Source organism: Rutidosis leptorrhynchoides, chromosome 1 (assembly GCF_046630445.1).
Source record: "Rutidosis leptorrhynchoides isolate AG116_Rl617_1_P2 chromosome 1, CSIRO_AGI_Rlap_v1, whole genome shotgun sequence".
NCBI lineage: Eukaryota > Viridiplantae > Streptophyta > Magnoliopsida > Asterales > Asteraceae > Rutidosis > Rutidosis leptorrhynchoides.
Window position 1 is genome coordinate 218,007,006 of NC_092333.1, and position 20,575 is coordinate 218,027,580.

The window sequence follows — 20,575 nt, forward strand, 5'->3', positions numbered from 1 at the left end:
TTTTTGCCGTAGTTATTTTTTTATATTTCTAGATTTTTAGGCTTTGCCGTAAAATCCCTTAAGTGCTTTTTCTTTAGATTAAGATTTAAGCGCTTTAGAATTTTACGACATCACTTATCGCTTTAGTTTTAAATAGATTTTAGTGCTTAATTAAGTTATTGCCGTTTTGAATATAGAAGTCCTTTTAAGTTTTAATTCCTTTAGACGCAACTTTTAATATTTAGTTTTTAGACTTTTATGTTTCGACGCTCTACTTTCTTATTATTGTTTTTGCGACCTTTTATTTTTCGACGTTTTTTGACGCACTCTTCTTCTTTCTCATTTCTACGCTCTAGTTTTTAGGACATAGAATTTTCTTTATTTTCTTTAAACTTCGACGAAAAAAATTATTTTAAGCGGTTAAATTGATAGACATCCAAAATTTTCTGCTTCGTAGTAATAGTTGGATTTCTAGCGGCTGAGTTGTGAATTTTCCGACTTAAAGGATCCTGGCTCCCTGCTGCATCTTTTGGCTATTCGAAACATGGGCAAAAGCAGAAAAGTCTATTAATTTGATAACTTATATAATTTTTATCTTTATAACTAATAGGATATTCAGTGAATGCACCGAGCAAAACGTTCACCACCTTTCATACGTTCACCACCTGTAACTCGATCAAGACATCTAGCCAATATTGTCGCCGTTGATTTTTCTTTAGAATCATCATCTAGTCGACCAAGTACTCCAATTCAAATTTCCGATAATCAATTTTTTAACCTGACCTCACAATTGAGAACCCGGAGGATATTCAAGGACAATTCAGAGATCCTGAACCACTAATCATTCCTCCTGAACCACAATTCATTCAACCAGAGATTATCGAGGAAGAAACCATTAAATCAGAATCCTCTAGTGATTCAGATTCAACAAACTCAATCATGGAAAATCCGGAACCTCTAAGTATGGAAGATCGAATGAGAGCTACACGCACTGGCCAAGGTCACGCAATTACTCAACCAGAAATTAATGCGCCAAATTATGAAATCAAAGGACAAATCCTAAACATGGTAACTAATCAATGCCAATTTAGTGGTACACCAAAAGAAGATCCAAACGAACATCTTCGAACCTTTAATAGGATCTGTACTCTATTCAAAATCAGAGAAGTTTAGGATGAACAGATCTATCACATGTTATTTCCCTGGACTTTAAAGGGAAAAGCCAAAGATTGGTTAGAATCGTTACCTGAAGGGGCGATTGATACATGGGATGTTTTAGTTGAAAATTTTCTTAAAAGATTCTTTCCGGCATCTAAAGCCGTGAGACTTCAAGGAGAAATTGTTACGTTCACACAAAAGCTAAATGAAACTCTATATGAAGCATGGACAGGATATGAAAAGTTGTTGAGAGGATGTCCTCAACATGGTTTAGACACTTATCAAATAGTACAAATATTCTACCAAGGATGCGACATTACTACACGAAAACACATCGACATAGCAGCTGGTGGTTCCATTATGAAGAAAACCGCAACTGAAGCTTACAAAATTATTGATAACACAGCCTCCCACTCACATGAGTGGCACCAAGAAAAAGACATCGTTAGATCATCTAAAGTGGCTAGAGCCGATTCTAGCCATGACTTTGATTCCATTTCCGCAAAGTTAGATGCTTTCGAGAGACGAATGGAAAAGATGACTAAGGATATTCACGCAATACGAATTAGTTGTGAGCAGTGTGGAGGACCACATTTGACAAAAGATTGTCTCAGTATTGAACAAACAATGGAACAAAGAGAGAATGTTTCATACATGAATCAAAGGCCTGGAAATAATTATCAAAATAATTATCAACTGCCAAGACCAAATTACAATCAAAATCAGAATTATAACCGAAATGTTCCATACAACAACCAACAAGGTCCTAGCAATCAATAAGTATCTAATAATACTTACAATTAGCAAAGACCTATTTTTCAAAATAAACCACCACAAACCGATGATAAAAAGCCAAATTTAGAAGATATGATGTCAAAGCTAGTTGAATCTCAAACGCAGTTTTTCACATCTCAGAAACAAACTAATGAACAAAATGCTCAAGCATTTAGAAATCAAAAGCTTCTATTCAAAATCTGGAACAAGAAGTAAGCAACCTAGCAAGGTTGATAGGTGAAAGAAAACCGGGGAGTCTACCTAGCGATACAAATGCTAACCCCTGAAATAAAACAGCTAAAGCCATTACCACGAGAAGTGGTATTACACTTAAACCACCTGAAATACTTGTAATTTCTGATGACTCTATTCCTACTACACAGGCACCACGGCCTGAGCAAGAGAAGGAAACAGAACTGGTAGTTGAAAAGGTTAATGAAGATAACTCAGTTAACGCTAAACCTTATGTTAAACCATACCAACCACCGCTTCCTTACCCAAGTAAAATGAGAAAAGAAAGACTTGAAGCTGAGCAATCCAAATTCTTGGATATGTTTAATCAAATAAATAAATCTTCCTTTCATTGATGTAATTTCAGGAGTGCCAAGATATGCTAAATTCCTGAAAGTTCTAATCACAAATAGAAAGAATATAGAAGAACTCTCAGCTGTTACAATGAATGCTAATTGTTGTGCAGTGCTGTTGAATAAGCTACCAGAAAAACTCTCAGATCCAGGAAGTTTCACAATTCCATGTTTTCTGGGTAGTCTTAGTTCAATAGAAGCATTGGCAGACTTAGGTGCTAGTATAAATCTAATGCTATATTCACTATACGCTAAACTAGAACTTGGAGAATTGAAACCAACAAGAATAAGCATACAACTAGCCGATCGATCAGTAAAATATCCTAGAGGGATAATGGAGAACATGCTAGTTAAATTTGGTACTTTAGTATTTCCAGTAGATTTTGTTATTCTGGACATGGAAGAAGATTCTCGAGTTCCTCTCATATTAGGAAGACCATTCTTAAATACAGCTAAAGCAATAATAGATGTGTTCGGTAAGAAACTGACCCTAAGTATAGAGGATGAGAGTGTTACCTTTTCTGTTGATAGAGCCATGCAACAACCACAATCTGTAGATGATACATGTTATTATATTCAAACTATAGATTCACATGCAGAATTGTTAGAAGAATTTCCAGAATTACAAGGAATATGAGAATGTTCTTTAGGAGAAGGAACTGAACCAATTGATGAAGCTGAAATGTTAGCCGCACTCATGGCTAATGAATACGAACCAACAACAGAAGAACTTCAAATGTTAAAAGAGGAAGACAGATATCGATACAAATCATCGATAGAAGAACCACCGATATTAGAGTTAAAGCCACTTCCAACCCATTTAGAATGCGCTTATTTATATGGTGAATCTGAATTACCTGTAATAATATCGTCTTCTCTTACTGAAAATGAAAAATCTCGACTTATTTCTATGCTAAAAGTTCATAAACCAGCTATTGCATGGAAGATTCATGACATTAAAGGCATAAGTCCTTCGTATTGCACACATAAAATCCTTATGGAAGAAGGTCATAAATCATATGTGCAACGCCAACGAAGACTAAATCCAAATATGCAAGATGTTGTTAAGAAAGAAATTATTAAACTGCTCGATGCAAGTTTAATTTATCCAATCTCTGATAGTCCATGGGTAAGCCCAGTTCAATGCGTACCTAAGAAGGGTGACATGACTGTCATCACAAATGAAAAAGATGAGCTTATTCCTACTAGGACTGTAACAGGATGGCGTGTTTGTATTGATTATAGAAAATTAAATGACGCCACCAGAAAAGATCAGTTTCCCTTACCTTTCATTGATCAAATGTTGGAAAGGTTAGCTGGGAACCGTTACTATTATTTTCTTGACAATTTCTCCGGATACTTTCAAATTCTAATCGCACCCGAGGACCAAGAGAAAACCACATTCACGTGCCCTTATGGTACTTTTGCTTATAAACGCATGCCATTTGGACTTTGCAACGCCCCTGCAACCTTTCAAAGGTGCATGATGGCAATTTTTCACGACATGATAGAAGAATGCGTGGAAGTTTTCATGGATGACTTTTCAGTCTTCGATGATACTTTTGAAACATGTCTAGTTAATCTTGAACGAATGCTTATTAGATGCGAGCAATCAAATCTAGTACTTAATTGGGAGAAATGTCATTTCATGGTTAGAGAAGGCATCGTTCTTGGTCATAAAATTTCAAAGGAAGGAATTGAAGTGGATAGAACTAAAGTATATGTAATTGCTAAACTTTCACATCCCACCAATGTTAGAGGAGTTAGGAGTTTTCTAGGGCATGACGGTTTTTATCGACGTTTCATAAAAGATTTTTCCAAAATTGCCACTCCTATGAATAAACTCCAAGAAAAGGATGCTCCATTCATCTTTTCGGATGAATGCATCAAATCTTTTAATATTCTTAAAGAAAAACTCACTAATGCGCCGATCATGATAACTCCAAATTGGAATCTACCATTTGAACTCATGTGCGATGCAAGTGATTTTGCAATGGGAGCCGTTTTAGGACAAAGGATTGAAAAATGATTTCAACCTATTTATTACGCTAGTAAGATGTTACAAGGAGCACAAACGAATTACACAACTACTGAAAAAGAACTCCTTGCTATTGTCTTTGCTTTTGACAAATTTCGTTCATATCTAGTTCTAGCTAAAACGGTGGTCTATACCAATCATTCTGCTCTTAGATACCTATTTTCAAAACAAGATGCCAAACCACGATTAATCCGTTGGATCTTACTCTTATAAGAGTTCGATATTGAGATCCGAGACAAAAAGGGAGCAAAAAATCTCGCAGCTGATCATCTTTCTCGTCTTAAAAATCCTGAATTAGAAGTTCTAAATGAATCGGCCATACAAGATAACTTTCCTGGTTAATATCTTTTGAAGATCGATTATAATGAAATTCCATGGTTTGCAGACTATGCAAACTACTTAGTATGTGGATTCCTTGAAAAAGGGTTGTCGTACCAAAAACGAAAGAAATTCTTTAGTGATATAAAACACTATTTTTGGGAAGATCCACATTTGTTTAAAAGTTGTCCCGATGGAATAATACGCCGATGTGTATTCAGAGATGAAGCTAGTCAAATCTTAAACCATTGTCACACAGGACCAACAGGAGGGCATTATGGGCCTCAACTCACAGCAAGAAAAGTCTACAACGCTGGATTCTATTGGCCTACAATTTTCAAAGACGCACACCTTCTTTGTTAATCATGTGATGCATGTCAAAGGGCTAGAAAAATAAGTCAACATGATGAAATGCCACAAAATGTCATTCAAGTATGTGAAGTTTTTGACGTTTGGGGTATTGACTTTATGGGTCCATTTCCAAAATCTCATAATAATCTTTACATTCTCGTTGCCATTGATTATGTATCTAAATGGGCGGAAGCACAAGCTCTCCCAACTAACGATGCACGAGTTGTAGTCAACTTTTTAAAACGTCTTTTTGCAAGGTTCGGAACACCGAAAGCTTTAATAAGTAATCGGGGTACTCATTTTTGTAATAATCAACTTGAGAAAGTTCTTAAAAGATATGGAGTAACTCATAAAATCTCCACTGCTTATCATCCACAAATAAGTGGACAAGTTGAAAATACCAACCGTGCTTTAAAACGTATTCTAGAGAAAACCGTAGGATCAAATCCGAAGGAATGGTCCATGAAATTGGAGGATGCACTCTGGGCTTTTAGAACCGCCTATAAAACTCCAATTGGGACCACACCTTTTAAACTCGTTTACGGAAAAGCATGTCATCTTTAAGTAGAAATTGAGCACAAAGCTTTTTGGGCTTTGAAGATATGTAATCTTGATTTGCATGAAGCTGGACGTCTACGGTTAAGTCAACTAAACGAATTAGAAGAATTAAGGCATGAAGCATACGAAAATTCGTTAATCTATAAGGAAAGAACGAAGAAATGGCATGATAAAAGAATCAGAAGTTCAAAAGAATTTAAGGAAGGAGACAGAGTTCTTCTTTTCAATTCAAGATTCAAGCTATTTCCTGGAAAATTGAAATCAAGATGGTCTGGACCATTCATAGTCAAAAGAGTTTTCCCGTACGGAACAATAGAGTTAATAAATTCAAACGAGATTGAATTTAAGGTTAATGGTCAAAGAGTTAAACATTATATAGATAATCCAATGGAAGTTGAAGATGAAGTTAATCACAATTTCGACACCACAGCTAACTAAGTGTGGGAAGATTTGAATCTTTTAAGGGTAATATGAATTGCTGTTAGAATTAGATGTTCTGTTTTCGTGTAGTTTCCGAGAATAGAATCCGAATGGTCTTTCTCTAGCAGACCCTAAAGAACTAGTCTTCTCCCTCCATTCTGAATTTTTATTTCTTTTAGGTTTTACGAGATGAAGAATTCCTTTGATCTGAACCATGGTCTATTACTACACGCTATGATTACTAAACGTAATAATAACATCTTCCCGAGTGAACTGGTATCATTCATAAGAGGCAAAATGGACGAAGTGAGGAAAGAACTCAGGAAAGATCATCATAAGATACATTTTGGTAAAGGAAAATCAAAATCCGCAACAAAAAGAAGAGCACGACACCTTGAAAGATGTCATAAATGCGGAAAATGGTCACACGAAGGGAAATGTTCGAACAATCAAACACATTCCAATACCGAATTCGTTACTCTATGTAGAGAAGGACCATTCATATGTTTAGAAGAAAAGTTATTGAAGAATCGAGGTTACACCTATGTAGCTATGGAAAACCAAATCGAACGACTCCCCTATGAGTCGTCTAAAGCAGGTCTTTGAGAATTCTATCTCACAGGTAAGTATGTACAGTTTTTATTTGTTTTTATTTATTGCTTTTAACGTTTTGATAATAAATGCTGAATCATTTGCTATAAAATATTAAATTGATATTCAATAAAATTAGGTATGCGAAACCGAAATTATTGATATCATACAAAAATTTAATGCATCACTGCGAAATTTACCGTTTATTCATAAGGTATAAATATCTTTAATCAATCAATTCAAAATATTTCAAAAATTCGTCAGGAGTAAAACTAGGTAAAATAGCCGAAATTACTTTACCCAAAAGAGGGGCGTATATATTTGTTAATATTTGATTGATTAAAGTGGGATAAAAGACCAAAAAGATTTTTATTTCATTTTTACCTTGTTTTTAAAATATATAACTATATTATTTTCAAATGCAAGATTGTAAAATTAATGTATATAAATATTATTAATATTTATATGAAATTTAAATATGCATTTTAAATTTAAGTTTGGTGTGAATTTAAAAACAAAAATTTACTTTATTTCATTAAGTTAAAATTTTGATATTTAAAATTCGTCGTGAGTTGAAGACTAGGTCGTTGAACCGAAATTGCTTTACCCGAGGGTGAGACGAGAAATTTTATTATCATTATTTTTAATTTTATTGATCTAAAGTATGCCAAAAACATTGAAAAAAACTCAAAAATCTTTGCTTTTAAAACAATCGCTTTAAAATGACAAATTTTAAAATTTTGTCGAGGGACAAACTAGGTAAACATACCGAAACGCCCTAAATCTAAGGAAACAAAATTTTAAAAATTAATCAATTAATTGTTTTAATAGTTAAAGGAATTAAAAAAAAAGCTTAGCACTCGCGGACCTCCAGAGTGGAAGATGCTCAGCACTCGCGGAGCTACAAAATTCCAGACCAGATAAACTGGTCGACAGACCAGTCCCCAAAACACATACACCCAATATTTTTCTGCGAAAACCTACGAAAAAACACCCCTAAAATCGCAATTTTTCACCGTTAATCATCAAATATTTTGCTAAAATCATGTTGAGAAGAATCTTACCAAGAAGTTTTTTAAGGAGATCGGTAATTTCTACATCTAAACACTTTTAATTCGGATTTTTAGTATTCTTGAGCAATATTATACCTAATTTGATTTTGATGATTTCTAGTTTAATTGTGTACAAATTGTTTGTATATTATGCTTGTATAACCTAGATTGATGCTATTTAACATGATTAGAAGCCTTAAACTTCAAATTTTTAACAATCTAAGGTTTGTGTTCTTGAGCAAAATTGGGGCTTTTTGATATAAACAGGTTATGGCCGAATTTTGTTGTTAGTTCATGCTTAATTAAGTAATGTAACATGTTTAGGTTGCTAAATGATCAAAACTTTGATCCTAAACATTATTTTGGAGCAAGATTGTTGACTTTTTAAGTCAAAAATGCATGAACTTGATTTAATTGACATGAATGCCATTTGAGACCTGTTTAAATGCTATAATGATTATTTTTGACATGTTTTAGAAGATGAATGCTTAGAAACATTGTATACATTTTGATATATGTTTATTTGTAAAAGTGTAGAATTGTTAATTTTATGAAATTGTGTATAAGTTTAATATTGTTTAAACATGTTATTATGATTGTTTTGATTTATGATTCTGCTAACACTAATGCATATTTGGATGCACAAAAATTGTGTTTAATGTGTTTTGCAGACTGAAAGGGGTGAATCTTCATCCGCTTCTCAGGCTCACAATTCTCCTCCTGAGAATGCAGACGAACAGGAGATTAACGACCAATATAGACAAAATCTACCGCATCAATTCATTTCATATTCAAATATAGAATTGGCAGATTTACACCCTAATTTAAGTTTTGACAGACATTGGATAGATTATCCAAAATATCAAAGGAATTTACACACCCTTCAGTCAAAAAATGTTGAAGTACCCAGGGTGATAGATTGGGAATAGTTAGAAACAGTGAGATTAGCCGAGCCAATCAGAGAATTACTTACACAAAGCTATGGTAATTCTGATTTTAATGATTGGGAATGATTATTCAATATACGTAGGCCTGTATATAGAAAATGGTGTGTGAAATTATTATGCAGTGTTGAAATAAATGATCGGGTAGCTACCTTAACCGATCGGAGCTTTATTAGATTTTTGTTAGGAGGTGTGATGCGCCATATGTCTCTATTAGATATGGCTCAGGCTTTGTGTATATATACGCCTGAGGAACTAGCATCTACTAATTGTCAAAGGTTGATAATTAATGGTGGGAGGGTTAATGAAAATTTTGATATGAATGGAATATGGAGTAGAATGACTAGCCATAACTGATTTCGTGGGGGATATTACTCTTATACTGATATTAATAGAGCTGAGCTAAGAGTGATCCATAGGTTTTTAGCAAACTCGATTACACAGCGAGGTAGGAACAAAGAGAAGGTAAATGAAAATGATTTATTTTACCTCATGTGTATTCGAGACCCACAGAGCGTTGTGAGTATACCTTATTGTGTGGGTTATTATTTATCGTTAATGGTTAGGGGTATGCGGTCTAATAGTATAATAGGAGGTGGTATCTTTATTACTTTAATTGCTGAGTATCTTGGTATGGATAGAAGTCAGGGGGGATTATTAATTGCAGTACCAGAACCCCGTGATAGAATTAGTTTGCAAGTATATCATGGTGCAAAGGTTTTAAAGAAACGACATAACGATGCAGCACCATATGATGGCAATCATCCACAGGTAGAAAGAGATCAGGAGCAAGGTAATGCGGGAGGAGGAAATCAGATGACAGAAATGCAAATTTTTATGGCTCAACATGAGTATGAAATGGCTAGACAACGAGCATTTCAAGATTGGCAGTATCATCAAAGCCAAATCATAAGTCATTGTGCACACATAAATACAAACTACATTCCTACTCAAATGCCCATATTTCCTCCCTAGACTATACAGACCCGACCACCGTTCCTTACATATAACCCAGCTCAAGCATTCTATAGCACTTACGGCTATGAATGGGATCCTTACTGGAACTATCCTCATCAACCGTAATTTTCTTTTATTCCTAATTTTATTTATTTTTTAACTTGTAATTTTATACTTTTAATACTTCTTTTGATACTGTAATAGTTTTTATAATTTTATAACTTTTATTATTAGATTTTAATAATTTTTTATCGTGGGGCGATATACCCAACTTCCAAAATATATATATATATATATATATATATATATATATATATATATATATATATATATATATATATATATATATATATATATATATATATATATATATATATATATGTTTGTAGTTTATATTATGTACAATACAGGGTAAAACAGCGCACTTTCAAAGACTGGCATTAAGTTCGGGAAAAGCAATTAATTTTGACAACAAGATGTAAAATATATGTAAAATAACAACTGCAGGAATGAACAAATGATGTGCACCATTTATCATTCAAACAAACAACAATATGTTTAGAAACTTTGGTAAAATTTAATCATTTTTCTATGCTAATCACCCTCAATAATTTAAATTGTTACTGATTTCTTGCAAATGAGGACATTGCAAGATCTTAAGTGTGGGAAGGGATTAAATTCTTTGGGATTTTAAAGGTTTGACTTATACACTTGGTTTAATAGCCACCGTTAAAATACTAGTAATGCAGTAGTTGTATTAGAATCTAGTGCTCTCTGATAATAAAGAACAGCCCTAGTCTTATATACTGACTACCCACTTCTAGTAAAATTTTTAAAATTTTCAACTAAATGAACTCAAAATCATGTTTATACATATTTATGAACGATAAAACTAGATGTTAACACCGAAATTATTGTTACCTCGGAAAGGAAAAAAATTGAGAAACAACCCAAAACGCTTGAATTCATTTAAAATGGAATAGAAGAGAATAAAAAGGCAAAGAAAGAAATATAAAAGCCAAGTGTGGGAAAAATTTACCAAGTTATTTAAATCATATATTTTGTACAAATAATTGAAGGTACTTTTGTTTTGGATGATTTTAATCAGTTTTAACCGATTTCTTATAAAATATTTGAAAGAAATGTGCCACTTGATTTAAAAGGAAGTAAAGTCTTTCGAGAAAAAGACACGCGCTTCTTGATTTAGGTCAGGAAGTTGTCGTGCAGACCAGTTATAGAGTCTACGAAAAACCTTGAAAAGTTTTCTCGAAAATCAGCTAGAAATCCATGGACCTCAGCATCAAACAGGGTCTCCAAGTGGTCAGACTTATCCTAACCATGAGAGGATCTGTCTCGTACAATGGGGGCACCGTGCAAATTAGCTTATAAGACTAATGAATCAGATCCCCAGAAAGGATAATCTCCTTAAATATTAAAAATCAGCTTTTAAGCCTGATATTACTCAATCCTTGAGATTGACTTTTAAAGATTGAGAATTATAAACTCATGGAATTCATTGATATCTAAACTCGAGCTTGAACGAGAAAATATTTTGATCAAAATTACAAACCAATTTGTTTTCTGAAAATCGATTTTCAATGCGTTCATTACCATTGGACGTAAAATCCTAGGAATTCACCTGGAATTCATTAGGTCACCTAAACCAAATCGGGTGTCAACCGTAAGAACGGTGGTTGCATAGCATGGTCGAAGACAGGACCTTGTGCCAGACCAAAAAATTATAGGGTGATCTTTACTATTGCTCCTACAAAGGATAGTAATTGCATCCGACACATTGTGGACCATGAACATATGCATGTCATTAGACATTGCCTTAACAGTTGCATGTTCAATGCTTTCCTTTACAACAGGACGGTAGTTTACCGAAAGGTGATATACGGAGCAAGTATACTGGACGCGTTGCTTTCCTAATACACAAATCTGAAACACACAAAACCCATAAAAACATTTTGCAAACACCGGTGAAGGGTTATTTCGGAAAACTTATCTAGGGTAAAAGCTAGATTGAATTTTCAAAAGATCAAATGTTTTCATAAATATCAAATTTCCTAAAAGGATCTAAATTTTTATAGTCATGTGGGACTGTAAACCACATCGTTACTATCATTGTTCATACCGCCGTATTAAAATCACTGATGTACAAAGTGTGAAGAATAAAGAAGTGATTCTAGTAAAGTTATATTCAAGTTATATATTGCTTGAGGACAATCAACGCTCATGTGTGGGAATATTTGATAATGCTAAAAACGAACACATATTTCATAGCATTATCCTTCAAGAAAGACAAGCTTTTAGTTGCAATTGTTCTATTTTCAAGTAATATTCGTTTAAATAATAAAAGGTGAAGACAAAAGACAGATTCGATGATTTGAAGACGCAAAAGACCAAAAAGCTAAAAGGCACAAAGTACAATCCAAGTGGTTCAATTTATTGATGAGAAACGTCTCAAAATTACAAAAGTACAAGCCGCAAAAAGCAAAGTACAAGATATTAAATTGTACGAAAAGGCGTTCGAAAATCCGAAACCGAGACATGAACAATCTATCAACGTACGATTCAACGGAGCTAAAATTACAAGTCAACTATACACAAGAATATAATATAATATATATATAATTATATAAAATTATATATTATTATATTATATATTATAATATTCAGCAGCCCACGTTTAACTCAATTTGGTGAGCTGGAATCCGAAGCTCCGCACTCGCGGAGCTGTAAGGCACAAAAGTACCGCACTCGCGGAGCTGTACAGTTCAAAGTGGGCCTATAAAAGGCCGCGCATTCTGCTCGATTCATTACACCTTTTTCTTTTCCTTTCTCATATCATATACTATATATATATATATATATATATATATATATATATATATATATATATATATAATTTTAATTTAAGTTTAATAATAATATGGTTATAGTGGCGAATGTTTTAAGTTTGTAAGTCGAAATTCTGTCCGTGTAACACTATGCGATTAATACTCATTGTAAGTTATGTTCAACCTTTTTAAATTAATGTCTCGTAGCTAAATTATTATTATGTTTATTTAAGCCGAAGTAATCATGATGTTGGACTAAATATTAAGACGGGGTGATTAGTCTTTGGACCATAATTGGGTTTGGACAAAAAAAACGACACTTATGGAAATTGGACTATGGGCTATTAATGGGCTTTATATTTGTTTTACTGAATGATAGTTCGTTAATTTAATATAGAGATTTACAATTGGAGGTAATTATAAATAACCACATACACTCGATCGGACACGATGGGCAGGATATTTATAAATATTAATAATTATTCATTTGACCGAACACGGAGATGGATTAATAGTCACTGGACTCATTAAAACAGGGGTGGATTACATACAAGGACACTTGGTGTAATTGTTAATAAAGTATTAAAACCTTGGATTGCACGCAGTCGATAACCTGGTATAATTATAAACAAAGTATTATGACCTTGTTACAGTTTAAGTCCCCAATTAGTTGGAATATTTGACTTCGGGTATAAGGGTAATTTGACGAGGACACTCGCACTTTATATTTATGACCGATGGACTGTTATGGACAAAAATCAGATGGACATATCCAATAATCCAGGACAAAGGACAATTAACCCATGGTAATAAATTAAAATCAACACGTCGAACATCATGATTACGGAAGTTTAAATAAGCATAATTCCTTTATTTTATATCTCACTTTTATTTATCGTCATTTTAATTATCGCACTTTTAATTATCGCACTTTTATTTATCGTCATTTACTTTACGCTTTAAATTAAGTTATATTTATATTTAATATTATACATTAGGTTTTAATTGTGACTTAAGACATAAAATCGACAAACCGGTCATTAAATGGTAAAAACCCCCTTTTATAATAATAATACTACTTATATATATATATATATATATATATATATATATATATATATATATATATATATATATATATATATATATATATATATATATATATATATATATATATATATATATATATATATATATATATATATATATATATATATATATATATATATATATATATATATATATATATATATTGTTTAAAATATATATAGCGTTAAACTCAGCTAGCTCCCTGTGGAACAAACCGCACTTACTAAAAACTACACTACTCTACGATTAGGTACACTGCCTATAAGTGTGTAGCAAGGTTTGGGTATATCCCATTCTATAAATAAATAAATAACTTGGGTAAATTGTATCGTATTTAATGGTATTTCGAAGTAAAATATAATCTATTTCGTACTACACCTCGCACACATCAGTGGTACATGCGTTGAAAATTTGGCGCCACTACTTGTATGGTGTCAAGTGTACGATTTATTCGGATCAAAAGAGCTTAAAACATCTCTTTGACCAACGAGATTTGAATTATCGTCAACGTAGGTGGATGGATGTGGTAAAGGATTATGATTGTGAGATATTTTACCATACGGGTAAGGCGAATGTGGTCGCGGATGCGTTAAGTCGAAAGAGTCAACATCCGGTAATACGAGTAGGATCGTTACGCATGATTATTACTAACGATTTTCTTGTAAATCTTGGTGAGATTCAAATTGAAGCTTTTGTTAACAACAAGCATGAAGAACGAATCATGGGGCAAACGGAGTCTATCACTTCAGGCTCGCATGGTTTGTTATCCTTTCAAGGACGAGTGTGGGTGCCTAGGATGGGCGATTACCGACAAATGTGTGACGACCCGAAAATTTTTGACTAATTTTAAATCAAACTCCTAATACGATTTAATATTTTTGACACGATAAGCAATGCCTGTAATGTTGAGTCTCAAAAATATTGAAATGTTTCATATATTCAATTGACCTTCGACTGTTCTCGACGATTCACGAACAATTAATTGTAAATAGATATGTGTGTGTAAATATATAAATAATAAGTTGAAATATAATTTGATGTATTATATGTTGTTGTTATTAAAATTAATTATGTAAAATAAAATAAAAATAAGATATTATAATAATTATTATTTAAAATATATCTATATATATAAATGAAGTATATTAAAAATAAATATTAAATGATTGTAATACTCGTTTGATGTTCCTATTGATATTAAGCAAGTTAAATTCAAACTTATGTGATTTTAAAATAAACGGTGATCCGAAAAGGAGTTTTATAAATTATAGGCTTATTAATAAAATATTTAGGAGCTAGCTGTTAAATTTTTACAACCTTTTATATTTTACTTGGGGTGAGAGTGAATAGTAATTTATTTTTTATTAAATAGTTAATGACCGAATTTTATACCATAATGACTGAAATAATTAAGGATGATTATTGTAAAAATTTGGGATTTTTCTGGAGACTTTTTATCCGCCACTGTTTAACAACGAACCACGATATAATATTCGAGAGAAACTGTCGGTAGAAATGAGTGGCTGCTTTAAGAATCGCATGTTTATATTTATATTAGATTAGATTATTATTTTTATTCCATTACTATTCTTCTTTTGAATTTCTGCACTTAAACTATCTATCTATCTCAATAAATACATGCACATACATTCTTACATATGAAACCATCTATCTCTATTTCATTTCTGTTTAATAACCGAGAACACCATCACTTCTTACAACCCATCGCCTACTAATACTGTGACGACCGGGAAATTTTCGACCAAATTTAAACTTAATCTTTATATTAATTCGACACGATAAGTAAAATCTGTAATGTTGAAGTCTCAAAAATTTCGAACTGTGTTCATATATTCATTTAACCCTTGACTGTTTCCAACGATTCATGAACAATGGTGTGTAAATAAATATGTATACATATATAGAAATATAATTACAAATGTATATATACCATTTTGAATTAATAAAGTATATTTTAATCATTAGGAATTTAAGATATAGAATAAAAAATAGAATAAATAAGTTACTATTATATTATTATGAATCTAAACATAATTTCTATTAATAATTATTAATATATAACATTTAATAAATATTATTATATAATATAGTGTAAAGTTAATATATTATTTGTAATTACAAGATAAAATATAAATGATATATCAATATCATTATTACTACTTTCCTTATTAATGATAATATAATATTTGTAATTTTATTACCAATATTATTAATTCTAATGGGAGAATTAAATGGATATATATAAAAAAATTGATATGCTTAAGTTGTATTGTTATTATTAATGTTATTATTATCATCATTAATAATTAATAATGTTAATATTATTATAACTAGTTTTATTATTAGTATCATTAATAAAATTATTATTATCATTTTTATTATCATTGCTGTTAATTAAATTTATTAAAATTTGCATTATCGTATTGTTATTTATTAGTTATTTTACTAGTCTATTTATCAATAATATTATTATTAGTAATATTAGTAATTATTAATAGTATTAATATATTTTGTTAATTATCAAACTTACGAATTATATATATATAAACAGATATATATGAATAGATATATATAAAAATTGGATATACATAAATACATATATATAAAATACGATTATATAAATATATATACATCAATACATACAGCTATTTAAATATAATACAATTATATATATATATATATATATATATATATATATATATATATATATATATATATATATATATATATATATATATATATATATATATATATATATATATATATATATATATATATATATATAAACAAAATAATTATGTATTCTGTTTAACATCCACATCTAAGCTTTATTCATGATCTGCTTTAGAATCTGAATATGCTTCACGTCAACTTCCATCTACATTACAAATCCAAACTCAATTAGATTTCGCTATCTGTTTTAATTTTTTTTATTCATCTGATACATAATGCTCATACTTCCTGTCTGATTCTTGTTACACGTCCAAATCCCTTCACAATGCAAGCAAAATTTATCACTATAATCATACAGTCAGATAATTGAAATCAGTTAGCAATCGCATCAGCTTTATCAAATCCTTTTCTTTTTCGTTGTTTCATTCCTTCTGGCCTCGAATATTTCTGTCGACCACCATTAATCCTACAAAACAAAATGTGATCAGTTATTGTTACGATATCACTCATTATATATACAAATAATTACATACACAAAGCACATAGGAGTGGAGAGAGTTATAGAAATTACATTCAACATCACCATCTTTAAACTTAAGCTATTGCGTCTGTTCTTCTTTCATTTGTAAACCACCCAACCAACTGCTCGACACTCTGCTGTTAACCGAAGGACAAACCAACATAAATGAGAGATATCACCACTTTCATTATTTGATCACCCTACATGATAATCACCTTCATCTTACACTCCTATTCATGAACCCATTTTACCACCTTTCTATGTTATGATTTTTTTTCACAATTGTACACCATTCCATCCACCACCGTGAGCTCACACCACAAACCACACACCATTAATCCACCACTTAAAATCAAAATTTAATTCAACTATAATGGTTACCGTTTCTTATTTGAACAATATCATCAAACGAACCAACAACAATTACTGCTATATCACCATTGTTGCTGCTCAATGTTCCTGCTCTCTATATTCGAAAACTAACCAAGAAAAAGAAGAGGAGGGGAAGAGTATACGGTAAGATGATAGGCGATTATGAAACTAGATTATGATAAATATAATGACTTGAGTTGTAAAGAAAATAACACTTACCAATTATTTATACAAAGTATTACTTTTCTAGCAATGGTGCGGTATGATTAGGATTATGGAAAGAGATGTAGGGATAAAGATAGCAGCATAATGATATATGATATCACATTTATACAATGGTAGGGTTACTATGTCGATATCCTAAGAACCCCACCTGCTTTTAGTTACACCGTATATAAAAATTATTAGTTGGGTCGACATTTGATAAACCATATGGACAGCTATGTATTCGATTAGAAACAGAAACTAAAACGAAACCACCATTAATGAATCACCCAACAAAACCTTGAAGCTATTGCTACTTGCAGTTGCTAATGAAAACCTAGAACGCAAAAGAGAGGGAGTTTATTCTGTTTGGATATCGGCTCTACTGTCCAACTCGCAGATTATTGATTTATATCATCAACCCAACTAGTGATATGATGCTATATTATAAAAGCATTTAACTTTACAACTAGTTAACTCAAGTGTCTATAATTAACTCTTAGTGGGTGAGCTACTTTTTGAAGATATAATGGAAATCGTTTTTTTTCTTCTTTGATTGGGACATAATCAAATAAAGGTGGCAGACATGGGGAGTGCCTTTTAATTTTATATATGGGATAGATAGTTGGTAGACTTTGGATTAATTTTAATTAATGCAGCGGACCAAACTAGGATTCGTTTTAATTTTAGGTCGTGACTAGCTCGGGTTTTTGAGTGGCTTCTATAATTGTTAAGTGGGCTGCATGAATGAGTGGACTGCCGAGGGCCTGCTTAGAGTTCCTGTTGGGCCGTGAGCCAATTAGGCTAGAATAAGGATTGACGATGCATGATGATAAATAGAGTATGAACAAGATAGGCGTTGATGACTTGATGATGATGAAATGCTTATGTTAAATGGAGATGATAGTATTGATAAGGATATAGCGTGGTAATGATGATGACCGAATGATTATATGATAATAAGAATCGAGATAGATGATGATTATATACATGAAATCATCATGGTGATGATAGTAGATATATACAGTTTCATACATATTAAATAGATGATCGATCGAGTTAAAACTAAAACGAATGAATGGTCCATTGGTTGGGCATGTTGTTGTTTATCAAGAGGTCTCAAGTTCGAGGGACATTATTTTTAGAAAAAGAAGAAGAAAATAGAAACAAGTTAATACGGGTTAATGAATTTAAAGTGGTAATTAAATCAGAAAAGCAGGGACAGAGGAATGGTTTAGGTTATTAACAGGTTAGCGGGACGTCGCGGGTTCAAATCCGGACTTGGGCATTTTTTTAGGGCTACTCCTCTGAGGTAGTTTACTTATTTATCACCATTATTATTATTATTATTATTATTATTATTATTATTATTATTATTATTATTATTATTATTATTATTATTATTATTATCATTATTATTATTATTATTATTATTATTATTAATACTATTAGTAATATTATTTTTACTATCATATTTATTTAAAGTATCATTATTACAACAATTCTAAAAAATTACCATTTTTATTAAAATTATCATTTTTACTAAAACTTTATTTTTATTAAACATAACATTATTAATAAAATTATCATTTTTTTTATTATTATTTTGAATTGACAATATTGATATCATTATTATTAACATTATAAAGAGATTACAACTTTTTAATTACTAAGTATTAGTATTATTTTACCAATTAACAGCAAGTACATAACACTAAGATTAAAACATATAACATATAAGTTATTAAAATAACAAGTATATCACTAATAATATAAATTCGTTCGATTACAACCAAATGTGTTAATATGTATATAAATGATATAGGTTCGTGAATCCAAGGCCAACCTTGCATTATTCAATATCGTCATATGTATTTTTACTACAAAATACAGTATGGTGAGTTCATTTGATTCCCTTTTACTCTTTACATTTTTAGGACTGAGAACACATGCGCTGTTTTATAACTGTTTTGTTAAATGCTTTTGAAATATATTTTGAACTGCGAATACATGAAATACTTTTTAACTGTTTTACGAAATAGACACAAGTAATCGAAACTACATTCTATGGTTGAATTATCGAAATCGAATGTGCCCTTTTTATCATGTCCGATGTTTTCCTGAAATGATGGCGAATTTATCATGTCCTATGTTTTCCCGGAATGATGGCGAATTTATCATGTCCGATGTTTTCCCGGAATGATGGCGAATTTATCATGTCCGATGTTTTCCCAGAATGATGGCGAATTTATCATGTCCGATGTTTTCCCGGAATGATGGCGAATTTATCATATCCGAAATTATCCCGGAATGATGGCGAATTTATCATGTCCGAAGTTTTCCCGAAATGCTGGCGAATTTATCATGTCCGAAGTTTTCCCGGAATGATGAGGATATTCTATATGAAATTTGTTAAGGTCGATTACCAGGTGTTCAATCCATATGAATGAATTTTATCCATAATGGTTATGGGAAATGGGAATATTAAATCTGGTGCTCTATCAAAATGATGAATTTTATTGTTTACGATAAACCTATGAACTCACCAACCTTTTGGTTGACACTTGAAAGCATGTTTATTCTCAGGTATGAAAGAAATCTTCCTCTGTGCATTTTCTCATGTTAAAGATATTACATGGAGTCGTTCATGGCATATAGAAGTCAGTTCATCGCGACGGTACCAGATGTTATTGTATTCGTTCAGGAGAATTTGGACGGGGTACGACATGTGGTATCAAAGCAGTGGTCTTAGCAAACCAGGTATTGCATTAGTGTGTCTAACTAGTAGTTGTTAGGATGCATTAATGAGTCTGGACTTCGACCTAGTAGTTGTTAGGCTATATTAATAAGTCTGGACTTGAACCTGGTCTGCATGTTAAAAACTTTGCATATCATTCCTTGTCGAAAAATATCTACTTATCAATTTCAGTCTCGACAGGTCTTATGACAATTATTGCATAGATGATGTACAGACGAATTCATATTCCATCACATTAGACCTTGTCTAACACGATTCCTTAATTCCCTTCGTAATCTACGGGATCTTCTGTACCAGTTCATATCAAAAATCCTTTATCTAACCGTGTAAGATATCGAAAATCCGATATTCAAGAATCATTTCATATCGAA

General features: G+C 31.7%; 1 non-coding gene across 1 annotated transcript; it reads right to left on the reverse strand.

The window, feature by feature from the left end:
* Window positions 1–1,302: 1,302 nt before the first annotated feature.
* On the reverse strand, window positions 1,303–1,409 carry LOC139887355 (small nucleolar RNA R71). Its single transcript, XR_011773190.1, has one exon. It is a non-coding gene; the product is annotated as a small nucleolar RNA R71 (small nucleolar RNA).
* Window positions 1,410–20,575: the final 19,166 nt, after the last annotated feature.